Source organism: Marmota marmota, unplaced genomic scaffold (assembly GCF_001458135.2).
Source record: "Marmota marmota marmota unplaced genomic scaffold, marMar, whole genome shotgun sequence".
NCBI classification, from domain to species: Eukaryota; Metazoa; Chordata; class Mammalia; order Rodentia; family Sciuridae; genus Marmota; species Marmota marmota.
Genome location: NW_025999991.1, coordinates 6544028 through 6565319, shown reverse-complemented (window position 1 = coordinate 6565319; position 21292 = coordinate 6544028).

Sequence of the window (21292 nt, the reverse complement as noted above, 5' to 3'; positions counted from 1 at the left end):
AATTAATTTGTCTCAAGGTTTCAGACATTCAGTCCATGGTCAGTTGCCTCTATTGCTCTGGGCCCAAGATGATGCAGAACATGGTGGCTGAGAGGCATAGTGAAGGAAAGCACATTAGGATACGGCAACCAGGAAGCCGAGAGAGTCCTGCTCATCGAAGACACACCCCCAGTGACCCAAGTCCTTCGGTCACGCCTTACCTACCTATAGTCACCTTCAAGTTAATCCACATCAGTGAATTAATACACTAACCAGGTTACATCTTTCATAACCTAGTCCTTTCACCTTGGAACATTCTTGCATTTTCTCACACATGAGGCTTTTGGGGGACACCTCATATCTGAACCGTAACATGCTTATTCCACCTCTTCTTGATCTTGTCGTAATAATCCTATTTTAAAAATTCTTATTTCATATTACTCTCACAAGGAGAGCATCAGAATTCCTTACCATATTTTCTTTGTGATGTGATAGCAGAGTCGTATCTCAGTACACAACTCCTTGAGTGTTCATTATTTTTCTACAGCTCAAATTACTAAGTTCAGAATTATCAACTTAATGACTGCCAAATTGTTTTTTCTGCCTCTTTCCCATAAAGTCATTGCTACTTCATGAAGTATCTATGGGTTAAGGTTGTACCCATTTCCACACAGGAAATGCATGCACTTGTCCTTGTCTGATGATGTTTATAGAGGTCACCTCAGGAATGTCCCATTTCTACCTGCTGGCCTCTATTCTGATGGTCCTCTTCAACAATTCTGTACCATGTGGGGCTCTGTAGTTAGCTTTAGGAAAGTAGGAGGTAGTACTCTCCTGATGGTCTTTAGCTCTCCGCCCATACCACTATTCCACACAGCACAAGCCATAAGGTTAGTTTTTTGTTCTAATTTTCTCCCTGAAATGATCTTTCCCTAAGTAACAAACAGGCAGAATGACTTAGGTGCTAAGAAAAAGAGAAATAGATAGCAAAGGGAGAACTATCAATGAGAAAACATAACGGAAGATGGAAGGAGACCCTCATGGTTATACAGATTACGTGTATTATGATGTGAGGGGAAAAAGAAGTATGTCACATTAGATTGGGTAGAGAGAAGTGATGGGAGGGGAGGGAGGGTAAGGGGGGATAGGAAGGGCAGCAGAATAAAATAGACACTAGAAAAAGAAGGAAAAAACATAGTTTCACGAATCTGTCAATGTTGTCTGTGTAAACATAGTAAAGTGAAGAATGAAGTTTGTCTCTCTCCAAGTCATGGGTAACTTAGGTTCATGAGGCACAGTGTATGATAAAAGCAAATAATGAAACCAGGCTTCACTGCTAATTTTGTGGACTTTGATATGTTTTTACTTTGCTCTGTTTGTTTTCTCACCTGTAGAATGGGAATCAAAGGATAGATGTCTCACAGAATTATTGATGTGATGCAGAAAGATAGAGAATCAGCTATTTAAGACACTTAAATATTCTGGGTATATATTAAATCCTTAGATTTCGTATCTTTTATAAAAACTTGAATTAAAATTCCCATAACATAATTACCACTTAAGGCAATTGTTTCTTCCTTCTTCAATCCCTGGCCCCAGTTTTCTGCCTATATCAATGTAGGTCTCATAGTCACAGTTCAATCAGCTTGCTTTTCTGACACACTTATATAACACAAAATTTATAAAATGTATTTGAAATAGGTGTATGGGTTTGAGAAACATTAGTCATTGAAATAAAATCTGACATTAGTTCTAAATTCTCCATAATTATCTTAGATCCACATATTAGATTGTGGATTAAACCTTTAAAAACCTGCCTCTGTCATACCCTTTTATATATGTATGCATTTGTGTGTGAGAGAGTTTGTATATTTTTGTTCCTGGCAGTTTTTGAGATTAAATTCTCACACACACCTGCAAATGCTCTACCACTGAGCTACAGTTCCAGTGAATTTTATTTCATTTCGATGAAGGTTTCACTGAATTACACAGACCATTCTAGAACTGCCGTTCTTTGCTCAGCCTTCTGAGTAGTCACATCTTATTTCAAATGAATACATTATTTGTGTGACTTTCTCCAGCAAAGAATGACAACCTGCTCTTATAAAGAGGAGATGCAGATGATATTATTGATACATCAGAAAGAATTTTGGGAGAGAAGTGGTTCGTAGAAAAAGATAAGGATGTGAGGCGGTTGAGTTTGCTTGTGCTGACTCTATACATGTAGGCAGTCTTAATAAGAAAGTGAAAGGTTAATTTTTCTGGCAAAAAGGTAGGAGACGGAGACAATTCTTAGAGTACCTGGAATCATTTGAGGTGCTCTCTGGTTCTTACTCAGTGTCTCATGTTCAGATTTGCTTCCAGATAAACATTGGGAAGGGCCAAAGATTACTACAAAATAGGCTCACTGCCGACCAAGATCCAGAAAGAGAGACTGGATTTAACCAGCTGCCTGAAAAGAGTAAAAATCAGGACCATGTATATGAGCAGGAGTTGTAGGGCCTTTGACAGCAGGTAGCTTAGGCTGACGATCCATGAGAAAAGGGAGACTTAAGGAAGTGTTCTGAAATTGTCCAAATTTACTGCCTTAAAATAGTGTCTAAGTAATGGTGTCAAGCACATCCAGTTACATCCTTTCAGTCTGCATGGTTTGCTTTATATCAATTGTGCATCAAAGCTCTTAAAAAGGGCCATGCCCAGGTATGTCCAATGTCTTCCAAGTTTCACCCTGTGCTAAGCACATTGGCTACAGATTCCTATTTAACCTCTCAGTAATCATGAGCTGGCCTGATTTTGTCACGTAATTTAAATGCATTGTATTTAAAGGGTTTCACCAGTGTAGTAACATCTCTTGCCCCACCTAAGACCCCTAGCTGAGGCCTGTTTCAAACCTAAGCCAAACAGAGGCTGAAGATCAAGCCTGGCCTGGATTTCTAAATGTGCTGCCTGGAGCCCAGCTCTGCCTTCACTGCCTCGGGATGGCTCAAGTGTTGGTTTGCAGTTTCTACCTGTGGCCTTTGGAATCTTAGGCTATAGGTGGAGTCTAATTTCAATCAGCATCTGCATTTTAACAGTCAACATTATGAATCTTATGTGTACTTGATGCAACAAATCATTCAGTAGAACTGTTTCTGGTGCTTCTGCGGTTGGTTTAGTATGATGCATAAAGTAAGTTTTTAATGAAGCTATAATAAGTGGGAGCTGTTTTAGCGACAGCCCCTCCTACCCTCCTCAAGGGTGACCTCAGGAAGTCAGTCCCTTGCTGATGCACACAGAAATCAGCTCCACCCCCTCAATATGCTTTTCTGTACCACCTCTGTTCAAGAACCCTTAATCACAAAACCTGTGCCAATAAAAGAAAATACAATAAACAAAACAAAAAAAAATTAAAAGGAATGATTCAGCAAACACTCATCCCTGAGTCAGGTGTTTTTTTATATACATTTTGCATATACTATTGACCTGAAATATACCTATTATCCTTACAGCAAATTCTAACAACTAATGCTATTTTGAAAGGCAGCAAGGACATCAAACTCCTTGTAAGATGGCTGTTTGCTGTTGCTTCTGCCATTGTGGCTATATTTGGGAGCAAGTTATCTCTGAGTTTTAATTTCTTTATTTCCACAATGAAAGTGTTACACCCAAACTATTCCTGCTCAGTACAAGCTCCAGCCCTCATGAGGACTCACTTTAAATGAAATTTTAAAAATTCAGCTTCTTGTTTGACCTAGTCACAGTTCTGTTGCTCAGTAGCCACCTGGCTAGCTGTTCCACTGCATAATGAGGGTTTTGAACCATTTCCATCATCACAGCAAGTCCTTGAGTAGCTCTGAATTTATTAGCCTGCTCCCTGTGTTGTACAATAATTTATTCTGGGCTTATCATTATGACACACATAAACAGCACATCAAATTTTGCATACAAAATAGAAAGGTTAGTTTTTCAAATCTTTCTACAATTATTCTAAGCAAAAGCTCACTGAGATCAGCATAAAAATATGCTGTCATTTTTAGAGTTTAACTGCCTCCAGACGACAGTAAAACAAAAATTAGATTTAATTATTATCTGCTTTCTCATTTTCTGTGGTTTAACCCTCCTCGAGGAATAAAAATATTTTTTTAAAAAATTTTTCAGCTAAGAAAAGTTATTTTCTTTTGGCAATCCTTTTTTATTTCTTCTGTTCCCTTGATTTCTCCCCTGTTAATAGCTATCATATTTTCAAAGAATGAAGAAGTGGCTTTAGATAGTTTTCTCAGCAAAGTATATAAATGAGCATATAATAAAAGCTCAGTGATGATGGATGTGGACACTCTGGAATCCTAATGTGATTCTCAGTTGTAGACAATTTTTTATCCCTTTGCCCTCAGATTGCATTTGATGTCACAATGATGCTTTCGTAAGAGCCTGAACACATGCTTTGGTGGAAATGTACCTCAGGGTACTAGAGATTCCTAGAGGATGTCTGACTTCTCCTTTCTTTCTTATTACTGTTATTTAGGAATTTTATATGATATAATTATGATTTAACATGTAGCTATTATGGAAAAAAGTGATCTATATGTATTATTTTGATAACCATTTTATGTTATCAATTGTTAGTTGAATTTAAATATTTAAATTATTTAAAGACAGAGATTCAGAGACACAGCTAACTGCATTGATACATACACATTATTACTCACGGCTACCATTCAGTGTTTGATCCTGGACTTTGATAGCAAATTTTATAAAGCTAATTGCTTAGTGTGAATTCTGCTTAACACAGTTGAATTTTCCCATTTTACAGATCAGCAAACTGCAGGAAAGCTTGTGGACTCACCTGAGTTCATACAACCTGTCCGTGGTGGAGTTTGGTCAGAAGGCCACTCCTCCCAGTTTTGGCATAATGTATATGTTAACAGACCCCATTGCCCACTATTCACTCTGCAGAGCAAAAGCACCAGGGCAGCCACTGCCATTTTATTACCACTCTCTTGACATTCCAAGCCAGCCGCTGCATGAAGGAAGAGCAGTTAGTCAGTGTCCAAGTTCCAGGTCTGGAACAGAGAACCACTGAGTGTGGTCTGACAAGAAACACTGGGAGAAAGGATTATGACAGCTTTCCTTGACTCCCACTCTCCCTGACTTGTTAGAATTAATCTTCTTAGATCAGATGCAACATTTTGGAAGAGTGTAATATAAATGCATGTCATGCAAAGAGGCAGTCTAAATATGCAGCCAGGGAGTTCAAAAAATTTTGCAAAAACACACAAAAAAATTTGCAAGGGTATGTCAGAGAGTTTTTAAGTTAAAAAATATGTGGATTTTGTGCACTTATCAGCATTTTGAAGATTGTGGTTTTTCTCATTATGAATATTTAATTTTAAATGTGATTTTGTGTTTATGTTACATATACTTACTTCTGGAAAGAAGATATTACAAACTATACGGACTTTATAAAGGCTTAGATTATCTGCTAAATATTTTGAAAATTTGATGGAAATAGTAGGATGAAAGTAGGTCTAAAGACTCCAGGACAATTTAAAGAATCCTATTTGTACTGAGGTTCTCATCTCACAAGGAATCATGCATGCTTCACTCAGGAAAGAGTGGCTTCGAGTCGCTTTCCTTAGGGTACACATAGGGCAGGATTTGCTAAGTATGTCCACGTAGCATGTGTGCTCTTGTGGGGGAGGGGCTTGGTTACTGCATGTTGCCAATGGCCCATCTAGAAGAGCTCTGTGGGACTGCAGTCACTATCCTAGGCACACCTGTGAAGGGGTCTCAGGTAGATCCACCCTGTCCCACCAAATCGTGAGTGGGGTAATTTCCATTACTTCCCCAGTAACTTGTCTGTCCTCCCCTCCTAGTTTCCCAGCACAGAAGCAAACCTGTCTGAGTGGTGTGCTGGCTTTAGGACGGGGCCCTGGTACTCAGTGTTGGCAATGCCCAGCCCCAAATCATGGGATCCTCCCATCCTGCTGCCTCCCTTGGCCACTCTTCAGTTGCTAAGCCCAGGAAGCTGCAGTCTGTCTAGACCTGCGTCTGCGGGCCGCTCTCTTCAGATGCACAGCACCTTACTGTCCCTTCTTTTACACCAGATCTTTTGGCACAACCAAGATAAAGTCTACTGGTCTACCTGTGCATCCTGAGGCATGTGCTCCTCTCTCATGATCACAGGGGTGTCGAGGCCAGCCTTCCCAACCACTGCTGGCTCCAGGCTGTGAGTCCTGCCAGTCAATTCCCAGGCTCCGTCCTGGACTCCTCCTACAGGTACCATAGTCTAAGGTGGAAAGCAAATATTCTTTATAGTCAGAGTTGATCACATTGGAAGAGATTTAAAAACTCTGATTCTCTGATTCTCAAAATACAGTTATTGACCCACATTAGTCAGAATCACCCATATTGATGGAAAATGGAAGATTCCTGTGGACTAATTCTAATTAAATAAAGCATGATTTATGGACATGAAAGCTGGAAGCCAGAGTGTTGCCCGGATCTTATATCTCATATCTAATCATTATAATATACATACATAGATGCATATACGTGTGCATATGTATAGATACATACATACACACATATGTATGACCTGGGAAAAATTTGGTTTCTAGGCACATACATGTATGATTATACACACACACAGAGACATACACATATAAGCATTCTGCTGAGTGCTACAGGTTATGAGTTGTGCACCAATATAAAATATGCACTAAGATCATGTTGGAAATTCTTGAAAGGCATTTTGTTGTATGTGTGTGCACATGTGTATTCGGGTGTCTGTACATTTGCACTGTCACTTGGAGAAAAAGACACTTATGTATTCAAATGGCATTTTTTATTATTTCTTAGGCGCCTGAGCCCCAGAACTACAGGCACCATTCTTGCTTTCCTCTAACCAGATTATATCTCCATAGGAATTGAAGCAACTTGCACACTCTGTGGGGTTTCTGAGTTCTAAACAAGTCACCAGCTGTCAACCAAAGGTTCATTGGTTTAGCCAAGGAAAGTGAAGCCAAATTTCTGTTGATTTAGACAACTTCTTCTTTGACTGTTCCAAACCTGAAAGCCAACGAGATGAGATACACATGGTCAGAGTCCTCCTGTGCTGACAGAGTGGGTTTCCCCATCAGCTCTTACCGTAATATTGTTAGATATCTCCTGATGGAATTCAATTCACGTCTGAATTAGAATTTCCAAGAATCTCCCTCTCTACCTCTTCCTCTCCCTCCCTCCCTCTTCCTTTCCTTCCTACTCTGGCTTTCCCTTTTCTCAAAGGGCAATATCATTAAAATATTATTTTAAGAGAAGTCAAGCATAGTATACTAAAGATCACTGCTAAGAGGTTTCCAGCCCTTATGCTACATGAATTCATTTGGTACATCTACTGACTCCTAATTATTTAGGACAAATAAATGGACTTGGATCATGTCACTGATTTCATATTAAAGTACTGCATGCTGTAGGAGAGGAGCAAGGAGCACTCTTTCAATAATTCAGATGGTAAGTGATTTGAACACAGCTTCAAATAATTCAAATATGTATGACAGAGGACTTGATAAATAATAGGCACTCGATAAAGGTTGAACAAATGGTAAAATATGAACGTTGAAAGTTATTGATTTATACTTCTTTTCTTTTGTACTTGGTTGTTAAAATGATCAAAGTCACCCAAAAGTTTCTGAAGTATTTTCTCTGAGTTCACTCCTCATTATTCCCAGCAATAAGATGTAGCTGAAAAATGATACCTTTCCTAGAATTCAAAAAAAAAATATGATCTTCATGAATCATTGGAAATTTCCAGTGGCAATGGAAATTCTGAGCTGAAGGCACATAACTTAGAATATCTGTCACTGAATGATGACTGCTCAAGCCACCATGCTACAGTCGCCATGACCCACTGAGCATGAGCTTAGCAGAGGTCACACCCTGCAAGGACCTTCACCCAGAAAGAGCAGCGAGGATATCACTGACAGCTGAACTGGGCTTGCACTCTGCCAAAGGGTGTGGTTCCCAGGGAGGTTGAATCACCATGGTCACCATCAGTCAGCAGGAGGGTGTCCACAGCTCCCCTGAAGCGTGCAATGGCTTCTTAGGAAGACAATAACTGAGCTCTTTTCTTTGTTTGGCTAAGAAAAACATACATTAATTTATAAAGTAAAATTCCTTCAAAAATGTAGCTGAAAGGAGACCGGCTTTAGACTGTCTAACCTGAGATTCATTAAAGCTTTGCACCTTAATGGTAGATTATGTAACCTCTCTGAAACTCAGCTTACACTGCTAAAACTAGCAACTCAGCTAGTTTGTGAAGAATAAGCTGTATAATTTACCTATATGAAATACCAAGTAATCCCTCTCTAACTAGGGGAAAAGCAAAGTCGAGGTGGGACACTAATTCTTTTACCCTGAATCTGTGTGTTTATCTGACAATGTCATCCAGTTGCTCTCTTTGGACTCTGCTGGTCCTCAGCATGCCTTGAACACAGCTTTGTAGTTATGAAAGAATTCACTAATTATCAGGATATTGCATTCTCTGGTTGTGATTATGAATGACAGCTGCTTTGCAGGAGTCATGCTGTCTTCACAAAGTCTCTGTTAGCTGGATTTCTCTGTGTTGTCCTTTAAATCTTGTGTATAGTATAATCAACCGCTTTGGCAAAGAGTCTTTTAAATGATACGACATTCACTTCTTTGAGGTCTCAGAACAGAATTGAAATCCAGTGAATCATTTTGCTCAAATAATGCAGGGCCCTGGGTCATCTTGCTATGCGGAGAATATTGGCTCAGAAGCTCACCTCTGGACTTAAAAGTCATATAAGCCAGTGACATCAGTGAAAATATCAGAGTAGGTATCTTCAAAGGCTCATCCCTTCACAGAAACACCAAACAACTGAGAAAAAACGTCAGGATCAACTTTGTCTGTACTCTGAAAATCAATCAAAGGTTTATGAAAATCAAGCGAATACTAAATCAAGAAAAAGAAAATCTAAAAATGGTAGAAAATCCTGACACCTTTGCTTGCTCCTGACTCTACCCATCCCTGGTGTGGGGTGCTGTGGAAGACACACCCTGCATTTCCTGGTCCCTCACACAGGGAAGAGGAACAGGTTTTATTCCCAATGAATTACATGTGTCTAAGTCTCCTCACCTGGAGAACGGAGGCAAGGCATTGCCTTTGTTTCATCTAATTAGAAATTCATACACCAAAGAATACCAGTAAACATATAGTAAGGTGAATGCAGATGACCTGAAACTCAGAGGAAATTCTGGGGACAGAAACTCCTTGGAAAATAAAAGCATCAGGTACCACCTGCGTGTGCTCAGGAGGTTTGGAATCAAGGTGATGCCCAGGAAAGAAATACACACTCAGAAGAAAACCTACGAAGACCCGAGGTTTTCACCCCTGGCTTCTTTTGAGAATTAGTGCTCTTTGTAAGTGAAGTCTGAGAGTTCAAACAGCAGCCAAGGGGTTACTGAGTCCCCAAGACAGACAGCCCGCAAATTTTGGGATTTTTTTCCTCTTCCTTAACTTCTCTGTTTTTTCTATCTTCCCCCAACTCTTGCCATTGGAGGAAATCTAACCACTAAATAGAGACTTCAGATGTCACAAATGACAAAGAATATAGAAAATGCATAGTTCTAAGAGTCACTAGATAAAGAATTTAAGCTTGCAACAAGGAAAAATCAATCAATCAATCATCAATCAAATAAACCCATAGGAAGGTAATAAATATTATTTCCAGTGTTATCACATTAAGTTCAAAATTTGCAGAATGTACAGTATTACACACACACACACACACACAAATGGAATTCAAAGGGACAAGAAAATGCATAGCAAATTTACAGAGGAAATTAACAGGAACTGTTCCTGAGAGAGCACAGATACTGGACTTACTAGGTAAACACATTAATGGTCTTAAATACACTCAAAAAGCTAAAGAAAACATGGAGAATAATGAACAGGATATCAGGAGAGATAGAAATTATAAAAGGAAACCAGATAGATGCAAGTTCTTTTTTACCAGAAATGATTTTATATATAAGTGGACTAAATTATTCCACTGAAGACAAAAATCAGAAAAAATGGTATAATAATCACAGTTCATATCTATGATGTGTATGAAAGACTCTAAATTGGCTGATTTAATGTGCAGGACTGGGATGAACCCAGGCTCCTGCCATGAACGAGTTGTACTACTGAACTGTATCCCTACCCCCAAAACACATTTAAATGCAAAGGACCAAAGAGGTTAAGAGTGAAATGATGTCAAAAGACATCTAGGCAAAAAGTAAACAAAGGAGATCTTAGACAGCAAAGCCTATATATATATATATGATTCTTTATTTCAAAAAATACAGAAAGTCATTATATATTGATAAATAAAGTGAATTCAGGAGCATTGTGACCAACCTACAGAAATAAGAAGAACCACAATAACATACATGAAACTCGTATGCCAACAAATTAGGTAACCTAATTGAAATAGACGTGTTTCAGAAGGTTCCTAGTGGATTTTACCAATTATTTAAAAAAGGTTTACCATCTTGTTCCAAAATATATAAAAGAAGTGAATGCCCTAAGCCCTGTGTTAGGCTGGCAATGCCATAGCACCAAAGCCAGGTAAATATGCCAGAGCTGGGGGAAAAACACCTTCAAATTAATGCCCTTTATTTTTTTTTTATTTTTATTTTTTTAGAGAGAGAGAGAGAGAGAGAGAGAGAGAGAGAGAGAGAGAGAGAATTTTAATATTTATTTTTTAGTTTTCGGTGGACACAACATCTTTGTTTTTATATGGTGCTGAGGATCGAACCCAGGCCGCACGCATGCCAGGCGAGTGAGCTACCACTTGAGCCACGTGCCCTGTGCCCCTGCCCTGGGGGGCAGATGTCCACCTGGGCACCTTCTTTCTGCCTCCCCTCCCCCTTGACTCATGCTTTCCCGCCCCCCCTTGTCAGTCACCCTCCTGCCTCATTCATGCGCTTCATGACTCGGCCTCTGCCCTGTTGTCCACAGTGCCCTTTCTTGCCTTGCCCATGTACTGGTTGGTTTTCTTTTTATTGGTTCTTTTTATGTATCATAACATTAGGATTCATCTTGGCAACATTGTAAGAGCTTGAAACATCCTTTGTTCTAATCAGTCCAGCACTTCCCCTGGGTCTTCCCTCCTCCCTCCTCCTGTTCCCTTCCCTCTTCTCTGCTGATATTTGTGATTTATTTATAGATTTTTTAAAAATTAGTGTCTGTGGGCACTGTGTCACTTGTGAGATTCACTGTGCTACACTTGTTTATGTACATTGGAAAATTAGATCAGATTAACTCCCTTGCTCTTCCCCAATCCCATCCCTCCTTGCTCCCCTTCAGTTCCCTTTGTCTACTCCACTGATCTTTCTTTTCTTCTTCTTTTTATCCTCCCTCCTACTTTGAATTATCTTCTTGGAATTAGAGAAAACATTTGACCTTTGGCTTTTTGAGGTCTGGATTATTCCACTTACCATGATCGTCCCCAGTTCACCAGCAAATGCCATCAAGTCATTCTTCTTTATGGCTGAGTAATACTCCATTGTGTATATAGACCACATTTTATTTATCCATTCGTCTGTTGAAGTGTACCAAGTAGGCTCCAGAGCTTGGCTATTGTGGATTGCTAGAAACACTGAAGTGTCTGTGTCACTGTAGTTTGCTGATTTTAAATCATTTGGATATACATTGAGAAGTGGGATAGCTGGGTCATAGGTGGTTCTGATCCTATTATTTTGAGGGATCTCCATACTGCTTTCCAGAGTGATTGCACTAATTTGCCCACCAACAATGCATAGGTGTACTTTTTGCCTCACAGCCTTGCCAACATTTATGGTTATTTGTTATTTGACATTCTGACTGGAATAAGATAAAATCTCAAAGTAGTTTTAATTTGCATTTCCCTAATTGCTAGAGATGTTAAAAACTTTTAATATATTTATTGACTATTAGTAGCTCTTATCTGTGAAGTACCTGTTCACTTATTCTGCTCATTTGTTGATTGGGTTTTTTGTTTTTATGATGCTAAGTTTTTTGAGTTCTTTGCATATTTTGGATTTTAATGCCTTACCTGAGGAGTAGGTGGCAGATTCTCTCCCATTCTGTAGGCTCTCTCTTTATCCTCTTGTTTTCTTTGCTGTGAAGAAGTTTTTTATTTTGATGAAATCCCACTTTTTAAAATTTTTGAAATTTAAAAAAAATGTCCTTTCTTGTGCTTTAGTAGTTTTGTTAAGAAAGTTGGTTCCTGTGCCAACATGTTGGAGTATTCGGCCTACATTTTCTTCTAGTTGTTGCAGGGTTTCTGGTCTAACTCCTAGGTCTTTGATTCAGTTGAATTGACTTTTGTGTAGGATGAGAAATGGGGGTTTAATTTCATTTTGTTGCATATGGATTTCCAGTTTTCCCAGCACCATTTGTTGAAGAGGCTGTCTTTTCTCCAATGCATATTTTTGGTGCCTTTGTCTAGTAAGAGATAGATAACTCTTTTTATGTGGGCTTGCCTGTGTCTTCTGTCTATTCCCCTGGTCTTCATGCCTATTCTGGTGCCCGTACATGATGTTTTTGTTACCATAGCTCAATAGTATAGTGTGAGGGGTTTTGTTGTTGACATGCATCTCTTTTGATGTTATTGCACTTAACTCTGTCTTGCATCCTGCTTCCACTACTTGTTTGCCTTCGGGTTTTGGAACTGTGCAACCTCCTGGACACTTTCCATCTCTCTCAAGCCTGGATTCTGTGGTCCCCTTCACAGCCTGTCATCAATAAATGACTGGATTTAAATGTGACTCTATTTCTTAAGGTGAAGAGCTGTCACTTGGGTGAAAAACCAGATCACAGATTACTGGTCTGCCATGTTTGGGTAACTTCTGATTTTATCCACATAAAATAATCTATCTGCATTTTTAGTGAGCCACTGTGGTGAATGGACGGCTCCCTACTGTTACTTCCCCAGCAATTGCTATCCCCAGCAATGGAGGATGGAGGCAGCCACTTGCAAAACTACAGATGACTACACAATCACCAGCGGTAAAGACTCTGAGGAAGAGATGAAATCCACGCTACTTCATGATGTGAAGATTCATATTGAAAAAAGGGGAAAATCCAAAGGACCTGCTGGATGAAAGACTATTAGAGCAATAAGAGAACTTGGAAAATTCTGTAAATAAGGATCAGTGAGCAGCTCCGTTCCTAAGTACACCAATGGCCATGTAGGGAGGGCAAAAGGAACACTTGTGTTCATCAGAACATGGAAACTATGAGGTTCTTGTGAATCATTTGATAGAATAAGTGTAAGTCATTTATGGAGAGATAATTGATGGCTATAAAATACATTTGAATAAAAAATCATTATGTCTGTGGTGGGAAAAGTCAATATTATAAAAATGGAAAATCTCCAAAGATTAAGATATTAATTAAGACCTTGTTTAATCAAACTCACAAGAAAACTTTTGAGGACAATTAAGATAATAATAAAAACAATATATAGGGGCTGGGGATGTGGCTCAAGTGGTAGTGCTCACCTGGCATGCGCAGGGCACTGGGTTCGATCCTCAGCACCACATAAAATAAAATAAAGATGTTGCATCCACCGAAAACTAAAAAAGAAATATTAAAAATTTCTCTCTCTCTCTCTCTCTCAAAGAAAAAAAACAATATATAATTCATGATAATATAAAGCATGAAAAATATCTGAGAAAATTTGGTAAATTCAAGAAAGATAATACTTCCAATGAGATAACAAAGATTATTATTATATAAAAAAATCAATTCCTACAGAATTTTTCGTTTGACAGCTTCAAGCTAGTGTTTAGTCATCTCCCCAGTGAAATCTTGAAACTGCACCACAATGACTCATACCAATGACCTATACTAACTTGGTCTATGCAGAAATGTGGGACCTATTCTCACCGTACTTCTTCTTCACCATGCATACATTTAATGTAAGAGCAAATATATTATAATTTATGCCTCCAAAATCATTGTTTCATGGGTTCCTCCCTTTTCACCTCCACCACCATAATTAGACCCACCACCAATTCTTTGTTCTTCACTTCTACAGAGCCAGATTATGAGAGCCCCATTAGTGGTTTCCAAGTTTTCATGTGTATTTTATCCTAGGTTATCTTCATGCAGCCTCCAGAAAACAAACAACAACAAAATCCCTCCAGCTAAAGCTTCCCACCCAAGTGTTAGTGATCCACAGATTAATACATAAGCAGCCCTGACCACCTCTCAGGAGCTGCATCTATTCACCTGCTGCTGTGAGTGCTGGTAGTGGTGATCCAGATTAAAATTCCATTCGAAAATGAGTTTGGGTCTCAGGAAGGTGCCTCTGCCCACATAAACCCAGAGTCATGCTTGAAGTAGACAGTATCTTAGACTCCTCAGGCTGCTACGACAAAAATACCTTGGAATGGGTGATTCAGAAGTTACTGGAACTTTTTCCCACAGTTCTGCAGGATGGGAAGTCTAAGATCAGGTGGGCGAGGGTCTGTTCCTCATAGACTGCACCTTCTACGTCCTCATGTGGCAGAAGGAGTAAACTAGCTCCCTCCAGCCCCTTTAACAGATCATCAGTCCTACTCATGAGGGTAAGCCACCATGACTAATAGCCTCCAAGGGGTCCCAGTTCTTCGCCCTTCTGTATTGGAGATTGGATTTCAACATACACATTCGGAGGTAATGTGAGCATTTGGATCATGGCAGTAGCAGGATTTAGCTGACTGCAGAGCCCATGGATTCTCCAATGTTATGCTGGCTACTACCACAGAAATTATTTTTCAGGAAGGCATTTTTATTCAGTCAATTTAGTTGGTTTATTCAAAATATAGATAGATGTATAATACTTTGTCAATTAACCTTTGAGCACTCCATTTTCACCTAGTCTCTAGTTGCTTATAATTTTGAACCTAATTAGCTATATTGAGAATGGAACTAATCATTTTTTAGACTAAGTTGAATGCTGTACATTCTCCAGTAACATATCCTCAATTTGATTGCTCATGATTCCAAAGCACTCATGCTTTGTTCTTGCTTTACTCTTCAGTTAGAGGCCAAGCCTTTGCATCAGATAGAAGTTCCTCAAAGACATACAGTTGTCTCCTGCTCTACTCCATTGTTCAGCGATGTCTCACCCTTTAACCTGCTACTAATTTCCCAGCTGCGTAGCATTATTAGACGATATTGTCATGCACACGTGGCTCTGTCCATGGTCGCTGCCCCTGGCTTGGTCCCATCAGACCTTTTTTGGACTCTTTTGTAAACCACTTGTCCACTCCAGACAGTGGAGCCTCCTACCTGCATTATCTACCCAGGTGATACTGCACCTTTGAAATATTATTCAGCTCCACATCCGTCTCTCTTAGTGGATGGTGAATGCAAAGAAGGCACGGCAGCTTGTGTGTGATACAATAATGACCGTCACTATTGCATTGTAAACTCCAATCTAGTCTTAATACAGGACTAGGGCTGGACTGGGGAGCACCAATGTAGATTAGGAACACATCCTGTGTTATGGCTACAAAGGAAAGGCAACAGGAACAGCAGGTAAATCAAGGTGTGGAAGGGGACATTTAAATGGACCAAGACCAGCCGTGCTGGCTGCCTTGCCCACTGTGAGGCCCTGGGGCCATCATAATGTCCTCTGTGCCCTTTCTACCATCCAAGTTCTAACCATCATCGCTGGCCACTTTGCATCCGCTGGAGCTACAGAAGCCTCCCTTCTGTCCCCACACCCTGCTCCTCGTAGCACTCCTGCATTTCTCTAGTGAACATTCAGGATTTTGTATTTTAGTACTTTGAATCTACTTCCTTTCATATCCGGGCCCAGAGTTTTCAACTTGATCTTATTCTGTCCCTACCTGGGGCCATTTGACAATGTCTGGAGACATTTAGGTTGTCACAAAGGGCTGGGGGATTTTCTGGGCCTTGTGGAGGCCGTGGCTGCTGCTGGGTACCCTACAGGAACAGTCAGGCCTTCATAGCAGGAAATCATTTGGCCCCAGATGTCAGTAACGCTGCCTGGAGGATCCCCGACCTGGATTATGCAATCCCTCTTCAGAGCCGGCAGAATGTCTTGTGCACCTTGTGTCACCTGTGTCTAACTTACAGGATAATTTTTAGTAAATATTTTCTGAATTGTGGAACATATGTTCAATGGGGAAAATGTTTTTATATGAGCTATTTCAGTCTATTAGAAAGGTCTTACTGAAGATATCTGTTTCAGGATGCTAGCCCAGGGGCGATAATCCCCACATCTTACAACAGGAGCCCCATGAGCACCAGTGAAAGACAGGCACCAGGCTTAACCTCGCCAGACTATGGGGCTGCATTAGGGCGGCTCCAGACAGCAGGCAGCCCTCAGCCAGGCAGGCTCAGAGCTCAGCCACCCAGCTGCCCCAGGAGGCCTGTGCTCGGCCCAAAGCCTGGAGCAGTGGAGCAGTGTGCTGAGACGCAGACTCTGTGTTGTCAGTAGGATGATGCTCCATCCTAATAGGAAAGGGACCTCTGGCTCTGCTCTGTCACTCCCCATGGGTGGTGGGGCTGTCATTTTAAGCCATCAGGACTTAATTACACCAGCCCCAAAGGGAACGGCAATCTCTATGTTTAAAGCATGATTTTACTCTTTACATTTAATTTCTCCATCTACCTCGTTGTTACATATACAATAATCTTTACTCACTTGATAAATCCACTTAATAACCTGTTTACATATCTACAAGTTAAATGATTAGGGATTTTATCCCACCAGTAATGTAAACCTCCTCTTTTAATTATCTCAGAATTCATCACAGTCATATATCTGATGATAATAATTAAGTTAAATATTCAACATGGCTCATTGGATCTTTTCAAAATAATGCATTTAGGGAATTGAACATCAGTTTTGAATTATTTCTTCTCCTTAGAGAATTATTATATTTTCTGTTAATCACAAATTTAGGATCCATTGCCTAATTGTTAGGGCTATGCACATTATGCTTCATTTCTTAACTTGGGCTGACTTAGAGGTCTCTCCTAAGAACTGCACATTTAAATGTAAGTTTCCAGCAGGGATTGCTTCATTAGCTTTTAGTAAAAGAAAAATATTGGCATCTGTTTCATCATTCTTTTTAAATTCAGAAAAAGTTAAGAATTTTCAAACACTATTCAACACCATTGTCTTCTTTTTGAGGTCTCAAGAACATTCCATTAAATTGATAACTCAGGACAAAGGAATATGTTTGTAAATAATATGATCATTACTCCCAATTCACATAGTTTTGATGCTTTAATTTTTTTTTACTGGAATCATGCAATCTAACTCATTTTAGCCATTCCTTACTCAGTGAAGAATTAAAACATTAATGTACAGAAATCAGAAAATTTCTCTTTTTTACACCGTTGGAAGTGGATGATTCTAATTAAATTTGACTTTAATAAAAAGGACTATGGCTTGTGTGTGTTTCATGTAGTTATTTAACATATTATTGCATCTGTGATGGGCATTGAAGTATGTGGGACAGAGAATACAGTAGTATGGGATATGTAACCTTCCCAAAGCAGTTTACAATGTGCTTAGCAAACTGTATTATTTGAATTTCCATCAATAAATGCTTTGTGTATTTCTACTTTGAGCGATGTAGTTCAAAGAGTTGTTTCTCAGGACCCTTCTAAGCTCCAATCCTTTCTCTATCCTGGAGATCATCTTAAACTTTTCATTACTTTTAGGCTGTTACACATCCACATGCCTCTTCATGCACTGTGGTCCACTGATCTCAAGTCTAGTGTTCTTCAAAATGAATATGAACCGTCACACGAAGAACACATACATGCAATCAGACAATGTGTTAGCCAGCTATTTCACCACTGTGACTAAAAGACCCAAGCAGAATAATTGTAGAGGAGGAAAAGTTTATTTAAGGGCTCATGATTTTAGAGATCTTAGTCTGCAGATAGCTGGCTCCATTCCTTGGGGCTCAAGGTGAGGCAGGACAACAGGTGGAAGAGTGGGGCAGAGGGAAATGGCTCACATAATTCTCAGGAAGCAGAGAGAGAGAGAGAGAGACTCCACTGGCCAGATACAAATACCCCAAAGCCACACCTCCTCCAGCCACATCCTACCCACCTTCACTTACCCCTCGGTTAATCTCCATCAGGGGATTCATTCACTGATTGGGTTAAGGCTCTCACAACCCAATCATTTCTCCTCTAAATTTTCTTGCATTTTCTCACACATGAGCGTTTGGGGAACACCTCATGTCTAAGCCATAACAGACAATAACATTAAAACCAGAAATAGAATGAGAAGGGCCATAGCAGAGGGAAATTAGGGGATGGCAGTGGATAATTTCACAAGGAAGTGCTGTCAAGTACCTCCCTCCTGGAGCACTTGAATTATTCCTGGCTTACCAGCAGCTCTGATGAATGCAGAGATGCGACTGTCATGCATCTCCTTGTCTAGGAAAAGTTCATCCCTCTAAGAAAGCAACATTTTTCCCATCCATCACTGCATCCTGAAAATTCTTAATATAATATAAAAGTTAGTCAAATACAAATTGTACTTTACAAATAAAATAAAAAACTTAATGTAGTTACTTATTCTATCAAAATATGAGGACATAGCATTATATTTTGTCACAAAGAGGACAATAGTATCAACTTTGAAATAAGTGAAATAAAAAAACATCATGTTTGTTAGAATTCCTTCAAGATTAATTATTTATTCTTTTTCTAAAGCCATTATTGTGAGCATTTTTTTTGCATTGTATGATAAGAAAAGTGCAATGAACCAAAACTGTAATGAAGGATATGCTTTGTCGATAGCATTCAGTATTTTGACAGAAATAAATGAGTATGCGAAGTGATAGGCAGGACATTCATTTGTCTTAATACATTTGTAATTTCCTACTAGAAGAGGAAGCACTAAAAGTCAAACTCGGGCTCAGCCATTCCATGTTTTGCTTCCTGCATTCCTTTTTAAGATTAGCAAAAAAAAGTTTCCCACTGATGCTGGGGAAGAAATTTTGCCAACCTGTTCTTCTATCATGAACAAAATCACTGAGAATTGATTTTCAGAAGTGATGTATTTCAGAATTACTTTTTTCTTGACATGTGAACACTTTAAAATATGACTGTACTTCTGCAATAGCCTCTTAACCAGTCTCTTGACTTTATTCTACATCCAAACCAGAATCATCTGAGGGCATAGATCCAATCCTGTTATTTTCCATGTTAAGAGGATTCGTTGGTGCTCCAGTGTGAGCTGATGTCTTCTCCACTTAGGAATCTACTAGGAATTAGGACTCTCTGTTGTTTAGAGCTGTCGTGATACATGGGCATTTTATTTCCTAGGCAAACTGTAATGCAGTTTTTGTTTTCTTTCCATTTAAATCTGCATATTGGCTTCTCCATAGTTTTGCCGATATGGGATTCTGCCTGTGGAAACACCACTCATTCTTGATCAACTCTTGGATTTAATTGTCTATTTGCTGGTAGGATACACTTTGGGTTTCAGGCTAATGTTTTTTAAGCGAGTAAAGGGCCTGGGTTCCTGTTCTGACAAAATGAAGCAACCTCATTATAACACCAGACGTTTGCAGTTGAACGCTGTAAGTTCTTGTGTGCATTGCGAAGGTCCTAATTAAGCCTGTGGTAGACTGTGCGGTCTAATGACTTGTGCTATTTGGACACTTCTAGCAATTACTTCTATAGGAGTTTCCTGGTTAGGAATGATCTTCCTTTGCTTCTTTTCCTTCCATCTGCACATATCTCAGTGATTGATCAAATCATGTCCACCTGCTGGGCCTTTTGGTGCTCAGGATGCTGGCAAAGCCCGAGACTGTAGGAAGGGCTGGCAGGATATGGTCTCCCCATCAGGAAGCAGGCAGAGCGAGGGGGATACCGAATGCTGAACCAATTCTCCTGGGACTATGAGTGGTTCTCTGGGCCTCCTCTCCTCCCACCAGGGGCTGCCCAGTTCATTGCGTGGTGCTTGCTGATACCAGAGGTCAGCCCCCACATGCCCTCCTGGCTGTTCCTCACGTTTCATCAGATTCCAATTGTTTGGTTATTATTTTACTAATGGGTTCTAGACTTTTAAGTAAAAACATTATAAAAACAGTTGTTATCCCCCTCAAAAGCCTAAAAAACAGTAAGTGAGAAGAAAATAATATTACCCATAATCCCAAAGTCAGTAAAACCACATCAACATGATAGGATATAGCCACAGACTGAAAATTTTCATGCATATATAGCAGCCCTGCCCGGCTTTGCTTTTCTCTTTTCTTTCAGAATGGGCCCCACTGTGCATGCTCTTACCTAGTATTTTCTTTTTTGCATGGAAAGTAGAGTGTACATTTTGTGTGTGTCAGTTTATTTGCATGTGCATCACTCACTGACCATATTTCATTTGTGTGGCTTAACCATGAATGAACGCCCTTTGGTTTGACACTAAGGTAATTTTCATTTTCTCCCTAATTCAAACTATATTGTGATAAACAATTTTTGTTATTTTTCTGATTATTTTTTCCTCGAGTTTCAACCATGTATTTGATATCTTTTAATATGTTATTTTTTTATATATCAATTTATTGACCCCAAAACCTTAGTTTCGGGTGCTGTACCAAAATCATTTAAGACTTTGTTTTCTTAAATACCTTATTTGTCCCCACCCCTAGGGATCAGACCAGCAGTTCTGGGGCGATGCTCAGTTATGCACATTTTAAAGTTCTCAAAATGATTCAGAGGTACAACCAAAGAGCTGGTGTCAAAGCTGAGAAAAATGATTTCTCTCTGGCTTGTACCAAAAATATTTTAGCAGATTGGGTGCTAGGGCCTGAATGTTTACATTCCCCTGAAATTCACACTGAAACTTGGCCCTCGACATGTAGTATGAAGAGGTAGGGCCTTTGGGAAGTGACTGTCAGTTCATGGGGCCAGGGCCCTGGTGAAGGGGTTCAATGCTTTCATAGATGAGGCCCAGGAAGCTTTCTGGCTCCCCACCACCTGAGCACACAGCAGAAAGCACCATCTATCCTGCAGGGAGTCGCCCTCACTGAACCTTAGATCCTGCAGCTCTGATACCTCGGACTCTCCAGCCCCTCATGGGTGAGCAGTAAGTTCCTGTGGTTCTACACGACCTCATCTGACCTAGTTTGTCCAAGCAGCTTAAACAGGCTGGCATTGGGTACCTGCAGGTCCCTGGGTCACATCCCTTTCCTAGCTTTGTTTGTTTTTGAGCAGGTACTCCTTATCCATTCACTGCAGGGGCATACACTAGACCAGCAGAAATTCTCTAAACAGGGGCACAGAAATCTGAGAAGCCTT